Source organism: Pogoniulus pusillus, chromosome 9 (genome assembly GCF_015220805.1).
Source record: "Pogoniulus pusillus isolate bPogPus1 chromosome 9, bPogPus1.pri, whole genome shotgun sequence".
In the NCBI taxonomy this organism is placed as follows: Eukaryota; Metazoa; Chordata; class Aves; order Piciformes; family Lybiidae; genus Pogoniulus; species Pogoniulus pusillus.
This window is the reverse complement of record NC_087272.1, coordinates 22,628,397-22,646,192: the sequence shown is the minus strand read 5'-3', so window position 1 is coordinate 22,646,192 and position 17,796 is coordinate 22,628,397. Positions and strand designations below refer to the sequence as shown.

Here is a 17,796-nt window from a genome sequence, read left to right as displayed (position 1 = left end):
CACATTCCTGTCCCATGCAAAACTTGCTGAAAGACCTCATCCTTTGTGTGTGTGTGTGTATATATATAATTTGTGTTTGTTTTTCTTTTTCATTTTTATTTCTTAGTTTTCCTCTTTATGTCCTCATTTTTCCTCTTAAACAGGTGTGACTCGCTCTCCTCCGGCCACTATAGTGAGCCAGTGAAGATGCCTGGTTAGTACTCCAAGCAGAATGACAAAGGGTTGGTCATGAAAAGGCTGGTTTTGCTGCAAACATTACAGGCCAGTTTTCGTTTTTATGATTTTTTTAAATCCCCCTTCTCCCCTATCTCCCTCCCTTCCTCTCCATCTCCTTCCTTTTCCCCCATCTTCCTCTTTGCGCCTCCATCTCCAACCTTTTCCTCTCCATTTCCCTCCTTTCAGCACCACCTCCCCTTTTCCACCATATCTGCCCCTTTCCCACCCCACATTGTGTTTTCCCCTTTTTTCCCCAAACTCAGAGCACCTGGGTTCTGTTGGAGTCTCCTCCCACTCCAGGTGTGACCACTTAACCCTCCCTGTCCACTCTCCTTTATAATCGGCCCCAGGAAAGGCAGAAGCCCTAAGCTGTGCCCAATTGGGCAGAGGAGTCCTCCTCCTGTCATCACTGGTGAGTCCTTGTGGTGTGCACCAGGTGAATGGGAGTGGACCAAACCAAAGGCCGGGGGGCCTGGTGGCCCCCCGGTTTGTTAGGTTAGAAACTTGCTGATCGCTATAATGTCACTCACGGGTGCTGGCTGGGCCTCTTTACCTAGGCTGAGCTCTTCTCTGTTTAATTGCTTCTTTGTTCATTTGCAAAATGTTTCTTGCAGGCAATGCTGACTGTAAGGCATCTGCAGTTCAACGTGCATATCAGGAGGCTTTTATCTGCCAGACATTTGAGATTTCAGGATGTTTTGGTCTGAAACTTTTGGGACCACAAACCTATGAGGTAGATCCTTCAGCTGGAAGGGAAGAGAGCTAGTTTTTTTAGAAGGATGAGCCTTTTAGAAAATGGGGATGGGAATCAGCAGGCTTGGGCATTAGAAGACTTTAGAGTGTTGTTGTCAGTTTTCTCCTGCATTTCACAGAATCAGAATCACAGAAATGTTCCAGTTGGAAAAGATCCTCAGGATCGTCAAGTCCAACCACTATCCCTACTCTACAAAGTTCACCCTAAAACCATTTCCTCAAGCACCACATCAGGGTTGGAGATCTCCCTGGGCAGCCCATTCCAATGCCTGTGCGCTCTTTCTGTGGAAAAAAACATTTCCTAATGTCAGGTCTAAATCTATCCTGGTGCAGCTTGAGGCCATTCCTTCTTGTTCTATTACTATTTACCTGTGAGAAGAGACCAGTGGCAGCCTCTCCATAATATTCTTTCAGGTACATGTAGACCAAAATGAGGTCTCGCCTCAGCCTCCTCTTCTTCAAATTAACCATCCCCAGCTCCTTTAGTTGCTCCTCATAAGGTTTATTTTCCAGGCCCTTCACCAGCATAGGTGTCTCAAATCTATCTTCTTACTCTATATTGTTTGGTCCATCACTAGTGCAGGATGTAGTTATGCTGCCTACAATCAAACTAAAACAGCACACAGTGAAGTGAGATTTTGTATAGTATATAGCCTTAGTCCTATGCATCCATTAACAGAAGGTATAGCAAAAATGACAAATTAGAGAATATTGAGTTTTAAAGTCTGGTTCTGTGCAATTAATAGAGAATCACAGAATTAAATCAGCAGAATTTGATTTCTTGTATAAAATCATGATACTGAACTTTTCCTGCCCTGTTTTGATTTCAGGTCATCCAAGGAAAGAATAAAAGAAGGAATTTGGTGTGTGCTTGTAAACTCACTGGAAACAGAAACCTGAGCCAGCTGAAGTCTTACTGTAAAAGATTTCCTCACCACCACATTGCTACTGTTTAATTGTTTATTACTTTGAAAATGTAGTCCCAATAGTAATGTTAAAATCTGGTTGTAGGCCAACCAAGACATACAAGGTAGAGCTGGAAAAGATCCACTTAGTTTACAGCATCACATTTTGCAGTGTTAAAGCAGCAAGTATTTACTTAAGATACAAAGACATCATAATACCTTGTTTAAATTAAATGCTGAACATGTAAACAGATGGAGATAATTCGGAGTTTTTATGTTTAGACTTGTAGGATAAACAGTTTGCAATATATGGATAAAACTAAACAGATACATTGATATTATTCTGGGAAACCTAACTCTCACATTAAAGAGCCTGTGTCCATCTTGGCAAGCCAGTTGAGAAGTTCAGCTGCTTAAACTTCAGTGACCAAATTTAGAGAAAAACTTGCAGGAAAATAAGTTAGCAACACAAAGCAGGTGAGGGGAAAATTCAGCTTTCACACAAAGAGCAATTTTCACAGGAAAAGTAGGCTGTTTGACTGCCAGTTCTGCTTATGGTATCTTCAGTTTTTCACCTTCCTCTATTTGTACGAGAACTACCCAGAGTAGTATTTGTGTGCCCAAATCTATTCTACGAGTCTTTAGAATGTTGTAAAGGAGTCTCATAAGAGACAACTGGGACATTTCTCTTGTCTCTTGATTTCATATACCTCATTGCAAACGGAGATGATGTTCACTGACATTACCACCACTATCATTTTCACTACAGCATATAAAAAGCATGATGGCTTGTAGTGTATATGCAGAAAGTAACCTATTATTTGAACATTCTTTTTGGTCCCAAGTTGAACAAAATGTTAAGAGTTCACCATGTAACATTGTGTTCTCAAGTGTATTTCATTCAACGTATTTTCTGGCACATGTTCCTCAGTACTTACCATTGAGCTACAGCTTCAGTTATTCTCAAGGAGCTGCTCTATCCATCTTCTCACATTTCTCCTCCTTTCTAGAATAAATCCCAACACAATTTCAAAATAAACCCACATCACTCCACAATGTTACTGCCCACGTGGCTCAGGTGTTGGCTGGTGCATTCCTGAAGGAAGCAATTTCATTTGCCAAAGGCGAATGTTGGGCTGGAGAAATTCATTCAAACCCCGAAACCAGTGCACAAAAAGTGACTTGACCAAGACCACAAAAACCTGCACTCTGTCCTGCATCAGAGAGTAGGGCACTCTTGCATCTCACCCAACACCATGTGTGTCTGTGGAAAGCAAAGATTCTCATGCATTGTCTGTGTCTCTATCTAGTTATTACATAGCACTATCAAAAGCTGCTGGTCTGTTACTGTTTTAAGTCTTTACTAATATACTCCTTTACTCTGTTAGCCTGTCTCCTAGCTTGCAGCCCATGAGGGAAAGAGAGACTATTCTTTTGTATGAAGTTTAATATGCTTTTATAATAATAATTACAAAACAACACTACACATTTTTAGTTTAGATTTTATTTTGTGAAGGAACTTCAACCTCTTCACAGTGACATTACCGGACACGTGGCTGTACATGAAATGGAATGTAAATAACTGCAATTTTTTAACCATACAATTCTGAATCTGCTTTCTAAATTGGTGCATGCATAACACATCTTATCTGCTAAAGCCACAGAAGAAACTGTTTTACCACAAAGGAGATTAGCCCAGTTTGTTCTCCTGGCAGGATGTATTTGTTATGAATCCACCAATAAAATACTGTATTTTGCAATATCAGATTTTAAAGAACATATTAGCAAAGAAGTTTCTGTCTTCCAGCCAAAAAGCCCTCTAAACTGTTCAGAAGGATTTACTATGTTTTTTTCTTGATTACAACATTCAAAGAGTGTATTATTCAGGAACTATTCACTAGTAACAAATCAAGTGTCTGTCTTCAGGTCTCAGATTGTGATGGAATTAAGAGAAATTTAGCATTTTGGATTAATCCATCAAAATCAATTCCTATAAACATGTACTTAGTATTATAAGAAGTGGATATGTGAGACTGTATAAAGAAACTACTCATAACAGAATACCAAAAAGAACTGACAGAAAGATTCTTTCTTTACAAGAAACTGATTCAGGAATGAAGGAGGGCAAAAGAATCACAGTATATGGTCTATCAAACATTGCAATATCTGCTGAGTTCAGGGTACTATCACTTTAAGCAAAAATGCTTTAATTTTTCATTTGTATTGACAGAGAAGCTACCTTCATAGAAATGCACCTTCATTTTCATCTGTACTTCAAACACATAGGCTGAAGATCAGAGACAGTACTGTTGCTGCACAGACTTGGTAAAGCTGCCCCAGAAGGTTGCATAGATTAATGATTGGCTCCCAAGGCTGCCTTTAGATGTTCCAAATGTCTTCTGTCCTGCTGCACATGAAGATGTTTAAATCTCTGCTACAGAGGCAAGGAGTTGCCCGCTGCTGGTGCAGAATCTTGGTGTTGTTTTCTTTCCTAATTTGCATATGTATGGAGGTAGGAGGCTAATTTGGACTGAAATTATAAGGTTTTATAGCTTTCTTTCAGCACATCAGCAAATTATTAATAATTTTAAAAATATACCATTTCAGGTCTTCCTTTAATCATCTGATTTTCTGATTGACAGGTACTAGGAAAAAGCCCACAAACCAGATTTCATACTACTCCAGGTAGTACTGCATGTGGTACACAGTGCTTCACAGCAAAATACACCCCTGTAAAGAGCAAAGGTCAAAATGAATAACTTCCTTTGGATTTAAAGTGGAAAGGCATCGTACTTTACATACCCCCAAAAAGCAAAGCATTGAACAATGCTTACCTTCAAATACATCACACTTAAAGGTCAGCACATGCTTCTGCATTTAGCTGGATCAAGCCTGTGAGTTTGCTGCTGGTATGGCAACAGCCATAAAAGGTGCTTTGGAATCATGCTATATTTTATTTATTTATACAAAGTACCATGCACTTTTCTGTTCTATTTGGAAGATACACTGTATTGCTTATCTGTGTGTAACATCAATCAAAAATGTTGAACACAGACTGAAATGACAGTGCTGAGTACTAAGACATGAAAAATATGTTCTAATACTTAGCCCCACAGGATTTTGTTCAGTCATTTCATCCACAAAGCAACCAGTGTCATGAGGTTAGAAAGCCACTGGTGTAATTCAAGTAACTGAAGTTGCACATGAGCTTCAGGGCAGTTGTGGTCTGAGGGCAAATAGAATTTTCTGACACTGTATCTCTTGTGTAGTAGTTACATTTAACATCATCACTCCTCTTAGGATGCACTGTGTCATTGAAAAAAAGAGGAAAGTACATTTATTGATGTCACTGTAAATAACCTCACCCATTTCTTTCACTGTTGTTTAACAATTAATCATATTTTTATATTAAATTCAAGCATTCTATACAAGGGAGGAAGGCAGAGTACATCAGAACCAGTGGAAAGTGCCAAGTTGAAGGAAAACAATTTGAAATAATCTTTCCAGCTCAACTCAGAAAATCAGAAACATAGCTCATGTCTGGATTTCCTTAACACTATTAAGCAAAGATAAAAAAATTCCCAAACGAAACCACGGAATATTAGAGACAGATTTTCCAAGATGCTTCCAAAGATGCATTCACTAAGCTTGTACACACACTTCTTGCCTAAAAGCTCTCATGTTCACGCAGATCATGACAGCATGTACTCTGCACTTAGCAGGAGCTAATTTTTCATTTTAATGAGTTAATGCACAAGTAGAACTCTGAAATGGCACGCTGGTGTCTATTTTTTACAATAGAAAACACATCATTGAACTAAGTAGAATATTTAATATTGGTTTGGGGTTTTTTAGTTGCATTGGTTTGTTTTAAACTTTTCATTAGTTATATATATATGTATATATAAATTACCTTCTCAGGGTATGTCTCACAGAAAACAAAACCTAAACCCAAGCAAACAAAAACAAAGCAAAAGAAAATGCTGTCCAGAGAAGTCAATTAGAATTTTCTGGCCTCATAAAAGTCAAGCGCGGTTCACTCATAGTCTTAATGAGATGAAGTGATGTTCTGGAAGAAGTATGCTGCACAGAACAGACAAACAGGATATCAAGAAATATGAAAATAAATTAAATCCTGAATATGCTATTTCATAAAATAACCCTCATCATGTTATTAATAAGGTTTGTTCATAAATTTAGACTTTCATTTCAGAATTTGCCATGCAAATAAGAAATACAGTTGAAACTCTGTGAAGAAAGGAGTCATCTTGAAACTGCATGAGGGAACAGACACAAGATTTGCTCCATCAACTTGTTCATGTGAGGTCTCGCTTATTTTTCAGTAAATATGTAGTTTGGCAATTGATCAAATAATTCTTTTTTTCCCCTCCCTTGTAAATAGAAATTTATCTCCAGTTAAGAAGCTCTCTCCCATCTTTTGGTCCTCTTTTAAAATCTTTTTTAGTTCCCAAGAGTAGTGTTGGTTTTAGTCCAACCTCGTGAGAATGCTTTCATGTTACTTATATTTGTATGCAGCAATTACAAAGTTTTTCTTAACCCTTACCCACTGATTCCCTAAGAAGCCTGAAGAGGGGCTTTTCCATGAAAGAGTCCTGTTGGCTGTACTTGCAGGCCACTTTCTAATGTCTTTTAACCTTGTGTCATTTGGACTTCCCTCTCCAAGTAGATACATTTCAGTAAGTGGCTCATTAGCATTACATAGGAGAAGACTCTCCCCCCACCCCCCTCTTTCTTTTCCTTTTTTTCCCTTTAAACTCACCATATCCTTAGCTATCTATCTCTGGTGTTTGTACTGATATTACAGCCACTTCAGTAAGTTGAGGCTCTTATACAGATCTCTACTCCAAATCAGCGCCAGCCTCAATACTTCGGCTAAAGTAAATGCCAGACGTTGTTTATACAGTGGTAATCAACATGGTAAATTTAGAATATACCAGAATAAATTATGATAAATTTGCTGCCTCAGGATAAAGATAACATACGGGTAGAGTCAGTGGTTATCTCTTAAAAAAAAGGGGGAAATTGATGAACAGACATTTTTTTCCCCTTCCAGGCTATCATAATAAATGTTTTTTTTCTCCTCTGGGATTTGTAGAAAGAGAGGATGGGACATGTGGATCTCATGAACTCTGATGCTAAATATGGCTACAACACTTGAAAGACTGTCTTCCCTATATTTCAAGTTGAACTCCATGTTCCTTCCTTAGCATTAAGAGTTGTTTTCTTTCTTTTTTCCCCCTGCCATCTCTCCAGAGGTCAGGAAATGAACTGTGTGCCATCAGAGAGCAAAGCAATACAGTACCCAAGAAGCCCGATAGCACTGGTGCCTTTTTTTAACCCATCTCAGCAGACTTGATGTTCCTAGAAGGACTTTCAGAATCATCAACTAGTGGAAAATACGTGGAGTTGTTGGGTTGTTGCTTTTAGGGAGTTTTGGTGTTTGTTTTTACTTACTTGTTGCCTTTTGTTTGTTTTAAAAACTACAAATACTTCTTAAAAAATGTTTTCCTCAAGCCTGGCACTGAGTTCCACTTTCCTTCTCAAAATTAGTGCTTGAGACCTCTTTTTTAAAGGAAAGTTAATTTAAGTTAATTTATCTAGAGAACAAGTTTCCAGAAAATATCCATTCCAAATGCAAACTATCTTCCAACTAGACTGACACTTCTTTCTCACTGTCATATACTTGTACTGGGCCCAGAATACCAAAAAAACCCATATTTGTGCCTAATGTGCAATTTTGGCAAATCTGCTAGGGAAATAAGTCACTTAGGATCTAATTGCTTGGACTCAATTACCTTAAAGGTCTTCTCCAGCCTAAATGACTCTACTTATACTCTATTCTTATTATGCATTGCCCAGAGAAATGGTACGTGCCCTATCCTAGGAAACACTCAAGGTCAGGTTGGATGGGGCCCTAAGCAACCTGATCCGGTTAAAGATGTCCCTGCTTACTGCATAGGGAGGATTGTACTAGATGGCTTTTAAGATCCTTTCCAACCCAAAGGGTTCTATGATTTTAACTCAATCCTGATCTCCCTGCAAAGTGTGACAGTCCTCTGTAATAGATGTTACCTGTATGTATCAGGGCAATACTGCAGCCTGAATCCACACACAGTGAGTGTGCAGATAGCCCTTTACTTTTCTTTTTTTAAGTGACAGGCAGAATTTTATTTCTTCAATTTCATTTTCTACGTTTGCCTTTCAACTCCTCCAAACTTTAAGTACGTGTTTAAGTCCAACAAGATTTAATAGGGTCTGAACGCGTGCTGTGCCTCACTGAGGAGGAAAAGGATTACTCATGTGCCTATGCACTTAATTTAAGTGCTTTGCTGAATGGGAGACTCTGCATGTTACTACATTAGTACTGCTTAAAGATGTGAAGGTAGAAGCCTGGTGCCTGATAATAACATTTTTGTCCTGTCCCCAAGTCATAGGAAGGATGATGAGCAGGTAACACATCTCCATCTTCCTTGACAAGTTGTTGGAGCAGGAGAATCCCACACAGGTCAGAGGTATCCAGACTGTGTACCCAGATATTGGAAAATGTGCTAACCCCAGCTAAGCTGCAGTAAGACTATGCTGCTTAGACCTACCTGGGAGATAAACTTCACACTGCCATCCAGAAGTTGCTGATTTTGTACCTCCAGAATATCAGAAATGAAATCCCAGTACCATGCCTAGTTTTGCTAAGTAAAATAATCTTCCCAATTTTCAGAAATATCCTAAGCCTTTAAGAAAGTCTTTGTAGTACTCAGTATGGTACTGACTGTAGTACCAGGGGGCTTCTTGTAAGAATCTTGCTATGCAGAACTCTCTCCTGAACTCACTTCAGTCCTTCCCAGAGGGCTTCTGTAGTGAGCCTATATATGCCTGGCAATCTGGAGGCTCAAAACTGCCATCACTAGTTACTGAGCTCATTGGAGAGCAACTAGAAGCGCTTAATTCTCTGTATCTCAACCATTTCAGTCTTTTTCCACATGCCTCATACTCTTTTTCTCTCCACTCGTTCCAGCCATGTAAATGCCATTTTGAAAAGATTTTGACAATCTCAGGCATCAAAATGAAGAGCATTTCCTTGTGATGTTCTGACCCTATCAATCAGTTGTTGTGATTTTTCTATGTTATGTCCTTACAGTATCTTTTCTTAAGTTTCTGTAGCTTAAACACAGTCACTTCAATGCTTTCACTGGGAAAGTTTACATTTGACTTAAGTGAGACCACAGCTTAGTCTGGCAGTACACAACACTCAGGAAACTTAACACACTAGTGAGTTGCAAAGATGACTTCAAATTTACATTAATTTCTCTCTTTCACCAGGTAAATGATGCAGTTGGTCACTACCTCTCTTAAAATCAATGTGAACTTTTAATGATACTGAAACAGCACAGATGAGTCTAAACATCTTACCTGTTTGGGTCTTTCCCTTTTCTTATCTGAGAAAAAAACCCTTGCGTTTGGAAGCTGTGTTTCCACTTAAAAATATTTTATAAACCCCTGGAGTTTAATTTCACTCATGAAAAAAAACACAATTATACAATCTGGAATATGGTATAAGTAAACCACTCACAGTGTACTTCAAAGATGGGCATTGCATTAACATGAGCAGGGCATTCAGTTGAAAAAAAATGCCTCTAAGAAAGCAGAAAAGAAGAAAAAGAAAATTATTTGTTTACTAAAACCTATAGGAATAACAGACTTTGAAACACGTAAAAGAATAATGCAAGAGGATGAGAACTTTCCCTGTGAACTGGGATTTCAAACAACCTTTCAAATGTTGGTATATGTATTTATACATATACCAATATACATGCATATCTAGGTAGATAGATCATCACATTTAGGTAAGAAAACTGAAACAGCAAACTGCTGCCTCTACTTACCGGCTCTACCTTTCATCAGGAATCACTGGACGTACTGCTCTTCCCAGCTCAGTTGCCATACTGGAGATGTCAAGTATGGATGTAGGATTGGCAGATAGCCTTGATATAGTTGCCAGAGTACTGTTTCTTCCATCAGCTTTGTTCATTTCTCAGGGTGCAATCAGTGTAATTGTTCATTCGGTGATTAGAAGTTTCAGTGTGAATGAGCTGCCCTCGGTTTGAAGAATGACCATTCACATTAGTTTCCTGTTTGATTTTACTGTTTGAAACATGGCAGTGACTCAAAGTCTAATCCCAGTATGGGACCTTCTCATCCTAACTGAAGTAGACTTGGAAAAGACAGACTGAACCTCCAAGAACTTAGTCTTTCAGAAAGATTTGCTGAGACAAAAGCTAAGTGCTTTGCTCTTGCTGAATGCTCTCCTTAAATAAGCACTAAACAAGGAAAACAATTCCTACTGTGAAGCACGTTATTCTACGGGTGAAAACCTAGGAGAAGAGAGTTTTAAAATTACCTCTTAAAGTGCTCTGATAACTGAATATCTGAGCCTAAGTGAGCTGGTCAAGCTTGTGCAGAAAGCATTTGACCCGATGGGAAATAAATGCATATCTCCCATATCAGGCTCATAGCAGTCCTCCTTCTCCCTGCAAATTTGTGCATTAAAAATACTCAGAAAAGCCTCTGATTGTAGGAAGTCTAAGTGTCAGATAGGTGATTCTTGTGAATTTGAAAACACCTACCGAGTACAGGGCAATCATTCACCAGAAAAGAGAGAGTTAACTCCATTTGCACACAGTAAAGATAGAATATATATCAAAGCTTTCACACTTTTTCCATTCAGTAGTTTGCTCCATACTTTAAAAATGTATTTCAAGTGAGTGACCATTTATGCAAAGGAAAACTTTACAAGCAGATAAGTCTTTTAGAGCTGAATGTCTGCCAAGACAAAACTGTGTGGTTTATTTTAAAAGGAGGAGTGGTTATCACTCAGAACACACCATTTCTGTTCAAGCAGTGGAGGCAAAATTAATGCTTACCATTTTTACTTGTCACTGAAATAGAATACTTGAGAAATAAAACATTTTTTTAAAGGCTATGATTGCAATGTATATAGAGGAAAGTTTTTAATTCAAAAGGAAGGATTATTTTGGAAAACTGTTGAGTGGAGAAATGAAACTCCAGTACAAGGTGTTCTTACATGCAGGTGTTGCATATTATAATCTACATTATGATACTGAGCTATCTATATGATACCAAGTACAGAGAAAAACTTCCAAACATCATTCAAACCTGTGGGCTTGATTCTAACTTTATCTGCAGCGAATCTTACCTCCATAGACGTGAATACCTCCAACACTGGCTTCAGTGAACCTGCAAATTCTATAGTGGCATAAGAAAGAGGGATTGAGATTCTCACTCAGCTCTGTTTAAATGCTCGAGTGTGAAATGGCAAAAGCTCAGAAAATGTTTTTATATTTGCTATTATATATATGTGTGTGTGTATATACATACATATGAGTGTGTGGGTGTCTATATATATATATGTAAAGAGTCACAAGAGCTGAGGATCATATGTTTCTTTTGATTTATCTCAACTTACCTTGTCAGGACCAATATGGACTTCTCATTCTTTTTGTAGGAGTTTTTGCCCTAGGGGCAAAGATGAATCTGTTCAGCAGAAATCAGAGAGAACTACAGAAGATTTAAAACCAGGAAACACAGATTCACAAAAAAATCCATATCATCTGTTTTGGACAACAACTAAAAGCACATCTGTGTAGCTTCTCCTTTTCCGAGTGCTGTTCATTACTAAGTTATTATAGGGGTCTTAATTTAAGTCAGCAGGGGGAGATATTACTTGCTTACACAATTTGGTTTAGTTCATATGATGAGGAAACTTCATTTCATGCCTTTCTTCTTTATACGACTAAAAACCGGAATAATTTGCATTACTCTCTCACCTGTCAGTAAACAAACGCATTTCCTCCAGAAAACGGGACGCAGGAAGGGTGGAGTGTGTGCATCTATCCGTGTTTGGGGATTTGGGAGGAGTGTGAACCACTAGATGGCAATAGAAACCCCTCAAATAAACTTCTGTTACTCTATTACTACATTTAGGCTCTTCATTAGCTGTCCGTTTCAGCTAGGAAAGAAAAAAACCCCAACCGACCAACCCAACTCTAACTGGTCATTGAACTCTGAATTTTCAGTACACTTTTCTGTAAGATTAATAGGAAACAACTGATTTAGCATTATATTGAGTCATCTTATTTACCTTCAAATTGTCTCCCAAGATCATTATTTAACATGCCACATGTTAGAAAAAGCATTTTCAATTATTATTTCAGCATTATTGGAAAGAATTATGGTAATTTCTGATATGCTTAATAAATTTAGCACTCTGCCATCACTACAGACATCGAATGGCTGACATTGGTACTTTTCTGAGTTTGGAAAGCATTAGCAGACTTAAACTACTGCTGACTTAGTTTCTGATTGCATTACACATTTTATTCTCAAGTTTAAAAAATCTTAAATTACATATTAAAAAAAGATATGAAATAATGAGATCATTATTTCAAATTTAGCACTTTGTTTCTCTGCTTCCTTGTTTACACTGTGTCACCAACCACTAGGCTGCACGTTTCGCAGTGCTCATTCTCACAGCTTGGGAGATAGCAGAAGTAAAAATAACAGCCTAACACATGCACATTGTAACAGTTAAGACTGCAGAGTTCAGATAAACACATGAGTGTACACATTTTGTGTTTCCAATTTCAAACCTTAGATTTTTCAACTTCAATGTCTTATACGTAATTTCCAGGGTTTGTTGTTGTTTGGATGCCAGAACCTCCTGCACTGAACTCCTCCTTATCAATATTATCCTGTTTCAATGACAGTGCATTAAGACTTTTATCCCAAAGCAGAAGTACTACTGCATGGATAGGACGAAGTGCTGCTTTTAGCAATCAAAGCCTTCCCCCCCTCCCCCACCTCCTTGTTTCAAGAGGTGAAGGGGTTTCTGCATATGCAGTGCCACAAGACAGTCCAGGAGGGAAAGAAATTCAGAGAAGGCAGGTCTGTTTTCTTCCCTTCAACAACAACTTCTTCCCCAGATCTCATTCCTTCTGCTGTCTCCAGAGTAATGTGATCTTAAATTTGCAATAGCATGTTAACATCCCCAGATGCCAGCTTTTCTCCAGGGGATTGCCAGACAGGGAATGGAAAGAGTAGTAAAACCCAAATGAATTTGAATAAAATTCTAAAGGCAAAGAGCAGAGAAGTACCTGTTCTTTAAGTATTCCACTGGTGGAGGGTTGTCTTAAATAAACTTCAAGAGAGGAAGCAAATTATCACTAAAAAATAAAATTACAGTGGGAAAACTCAGATGACCTGCTAGGATGGTTAGAGAACAGGTCCATCAGAATACAAATACAAACATCTCAGTGTGGTGAAATATGACAAATCCAGACACCAATTGTTCCAAAATTTCCCACATTAATTTAGTCTCTAAAAAAGGAGTAGAGGAGAATATATATATATATATATATATATATATATATATATATATATATATATATATATAAAATTGAGTGCAAATATGGATTTTGAAAGTTCAGTTTACATCATATATTTACCATAGAAATACATTTTTTCATTAATATTTTTTTCTACAGCTTTGAAATACTGGGAAGCTCTTAAACTCTTAATAAAACAAAAATAAAATCACAAGCATGCACATGAGCACTGACAGACATCTGCAAACTTTCTCATCAAAATATGACTAAAAATCACAGAAATCAGAGAAACATTCAGGTGAGGAAAGACTCTTAGGATCACAAAGTCCAGACAATAAGACTACTCTACAAGGTTCACCCCTAAACCATACCCCCAAGCACCACATCCAAATGACCTTTAAACACATCCAAGGTTGGTGACTCAACCACCTCCTTGGGCAGCTCATTCCAGTGCCTGATCACTCTTTCCATTGAAATAAAAAAATCTAATGCCCAGTCTAAAATGGTATGAAGTTTGAAACTAATTTTTTTTTCTATCTGGAAGTGGTACAGTCACACTTTTCATTCTTGCTCAGAACAATCAATTCAAGTGAAAATATGGGAATGACATAATTGACATAGGTCACAGCTCTACTCAATTAACAACAACAAAAAAAAAAAAAAAGTGAAAAGATTCAGTTAAGCACAGACATACCATCTTAATCCCAAATATTTAAATAAAATCTGAAATGGTCAAGGATGTAACTTATTTTCTTGTATTACTCCACAGCCACCAGTAATAAATACACTGTCAGAAGATAATTTAAGAAGTCTTTCCTTACCAGTGCTTTTTTGTTTAGTCGATCTGGTTACTCAGGTCTTGTAGCTAGAAAAATATACAGCAAGTTATGATGTAGGTGAATAACACAATAATAAATACATTTAATTTAAATGCTGTTTCTTTACTGTGAAGTTATTGGGAGAAAGAATAGCAAATGCCTACAAGATATGAAGATGCAGATGAAGCCAATGTTTTCTCAGATTTACACCAATTGGTTTAACAATGCACATATTTGACAAGTAGACATCAAGCCACACAGGGAGCTGTTATAGAAAAGAGTTCATTTAAGTCTCCAAGTAAGCTTGTAAATTCACTGAAAGTGTCACTTGTAACCAGGTTTTGTTTAGCCCACGCACCTCTCTCTCTCTCTGGGAGCACAGGGCAGCAGGCCCTAAGGAGGGGAAGCTTTCGGTTGTTAAAGTAACCTAATGTATTGCCAAATTCACACAGAGAAAAAAGAGGAGCAAGATAATGCTGACTCTTATGCTGGCTATAATCTCTTTTCAGAATGTTTCTTTGGAGAGCCTACTGTGCCACTTGCTTCATTCACTTTGTTCTCTACCAGCGCTCTTAAAAATATAGGAGTAAAGAGAAACAAATTCAAGTATTTCTTAGTATCTTATATTTAATTAGTGCCTCAGAAGGGTCTCATTCTTCCTCAAGCCTAGCAGCGAGAGACAATAAAAGGAAACAGAGCAAGAAATAGAGAAGCAGAAGGAACAGCTGTTCTCCAGCTACCACGCAGAGACACTTGTGTAGCAGTTGGCGTGGGGAACCACCTTCCTTCTGCAGGTAGGGATGGAGAGTCCCCATTAAGAAAAGAGCTTCTGTCACAAGAAACATCTGAAGTGTCTGCAGATCTAGCATATCTTCAGCATCTAATGTTTTCAGGTTTTAGATAGGTTAAGGAATTTTCTGCTAGCCCAAAGGATGAGGAGCTTTACAATTTGCAGGATACTTCTGTGCATGTCTCCTCTCTGGCACAGGAAAAATAACAAAATATTTTGCTGAAGGAAAATAGTTCGCAGTGTTAGGAAAGTGAAATACTGTAATCTGAATTCTAACCAATTCAAGAGAATGATCTTCCAACATGAAGAGCCTCTAATTTTGATTCCTCAAGCTGAGGCATCTTCAGAGGCAACTATCTCACCCATCCATCCACTTCTCTGTTTGGAAGAAAACTTTCCTCAGAGCAGAGTCCACCTTCTCAAGTACTGCAGCTCACAGCTCACCATGTTAATTAAAACTGAAATCAAGATGATAATCAGTCCCAGCCCACACCTCCAGTGGCCAGATTTCATATGTGTACTTCTCTTCCCTATGGAAAACCTCAAATTCTGAGCCCTCTCTGGCATTAAGAGTGTTTTCAGGATTTTGACTTCTTTCCCTTAGAGTCTGGTAATTGTCACAAAATTCAGTTTTATTCTGGAACAAGTGGGGTGCAGGTGTTTTGGACCCAACTCTCAGAGAGCATTTTACTTACATCAAAGGACACCTAGTTGTGACCCTCTAATTCTTCAGTTCTTAGATTTATTTCATCTGATTGCTATTAAAAGGGTTTGCTGTTCTCTTTATGCTCAGTATGAAGCAAAGCACACTTAATATTTTATCCTGTTTATTTAACAGTTTATTAATTTATTAAATTGAAAGTGTTTTCTGGCCCAGAAAACCTTTGGAGCATTTCTCCAGATATCTGTCCAATCTGTTATTGTGTTCTTCAGAGCTGAAAAAAGCACATGATTTTTCTTGAATAGAATGACCTTTAGTTCATGCTTCTCTACTCACATTTCTCTTCTGCTTTGACTTATGTGAGAAGTAATGGAATGACAGCTTCCACAAAAACATTATACAAAACTGGTTACAAATAAAGATGGTCTTCAGCTAAAGAGCTTAAGTGATTTCCTTACATTAAGTCGTTCCTTAGTAATACATTTCATTCCTTAGTAATACATTTCTTTAAATAGATTAAAGGGCACAGTTGCAAGAGAGGAACAACTGAAATGTGTTGGTCGTTATCTGTTTATGTTGGAGCAAGCAGGACTTGTGAATTTATAAAAGTTCAGATAGGAAAAAAGGATTATTTAGATGTGGAGGAAGAGAGAGATTCAGAAACGACTCATGGTCAGTTCTAGGTGACTTCTTAGCCATTCATATATGCAGTGTTCTTATAATTTACTTTCTTTGACACTTCCACGTGGAATGGTTCCACACAATAGCATACTGCCTTTCCTGAAATGTATCTTTAGAGATAACTTTGCAGGAGATAAAACATTAAAATACATCCTCCTCTAATACAGGTACCAGCTTTGACCTGTTTTTCATAGCTCTTCTGACTGGTTTTGGTCTGATTTCCCTTCACATCCCATTTTTTTCGTTTTACACTCTCAAAATCTCTGGTGCAGTCACACTTGATTTACATGACTTAAGACCAGGGGTGGCTCCCTGAGTAAAATCCAGGCAGCATGGAAGATAGTGGCAAAACTCCCATTCACTCTGATGGTGCTAAGGTTTAATTCTTTCCTGTCTAAACAAAGGCTATCCCCTGCACTAGCTACCCTTAATACCAGGGAGAAGCTCTAGCACTGAATTGGTGATTTTACAACTGTTTCACAGGCTAAAATATGCCAAAATATTTCAGAAGTGATGGGAAGATTTTAAAATATTTTAAAATACACCAAGTAAGTGTGGGTTGAACTTTAGAAAGGTAACATCTACAGGCTGACTGTATGGGAAACATCCTGCCTGTACATTAATCAATCCTGAACAGGGGTATTAAACAAGGCCAATATTTTCAGCCTCAGATGCCTGAAGTTTGGATCTAAATCCACGGTTATGAATTCAGTCTTAAGACTACCTGGCTTGAGAAATGTGGTTCTAATATGAATTTATCTGATTCATGGGATTTTGCAGACTTCATGAACTAAGGAAAACTATTGATCTGACTGAATACTTTATCTGGATTCAAAATTAATGCTAAGGAGAACTCCTGCCATTTAACAACAGAACTCTCTCCAAAATAAATTGAACAATCACAATCGATTCTCTAAACAACAATACATATGCACCAGAACTCACAAATAGAGATCACTGCTGGGAAAATAGTGGAGGGAAGAAGGAATAAAGAACAATTATATCCTTCTTTAAATTTTACTTTTAATCTTTCTTATATAAGGAATCATTGAACTTGAAGGCATTTTGGGGTTTCTCTGGGATTACCTGCCCTCATTCTTGAGAATAAATACTATTTTAAATTCTCCTTTTAAAAACATATATTAAAAATATTGCCATACTACAATACATTAAAGAGATTTCCCATTTTAATAATAAAAGGAACTCATATTAGTTTTTAAGTTGCAAGATGTTACAATCACATGGGAAACAGTTTAAAAGACAAGTGCTAAAAATAGCCTTTAAAATATAGCATACATTGATGTTTCAAAGATGAGTAAAAGTTACATTTGGCAAGGGCGTTGGATCTTTTCATATACTGGATATGTTTAGCTTTGGTATTTTCTTAACAAATGGTTAGTATTGGGCCCTATGTCACTGGAGGAAAGATATCATCCTACAGTGACATGTTCCTATACAAACATACTCAAACCAAGGTCATCACTCACCTTCCTAAACCCTCAGCAACACAGGCCAACAACTTAATTTACAGAGAGAAGTTATATGAAGTGTG

General features: G+C 37.7%; 1 long non-coding RNA gene across 1 annotated transcript; it reads left to right on the top strand.

Moving 5' to 3' along the window:
* Positions 1-563: 563 nt before the first annotated feature.
* On the top strand, positions 564-2,160 carry LOC135178457 (uncharacterized). The gene is made up of 2 exons (XR_010303542.1): positions 564-628; positions 1,800-2,160. It is a non-coding gene; the product is annotated as an uncharacterized LOC135178457 (long non-coding RNA).
* The last annotated feature ends 15,636 nt before the right edge of the window (positions 2,161-17,796 follow it).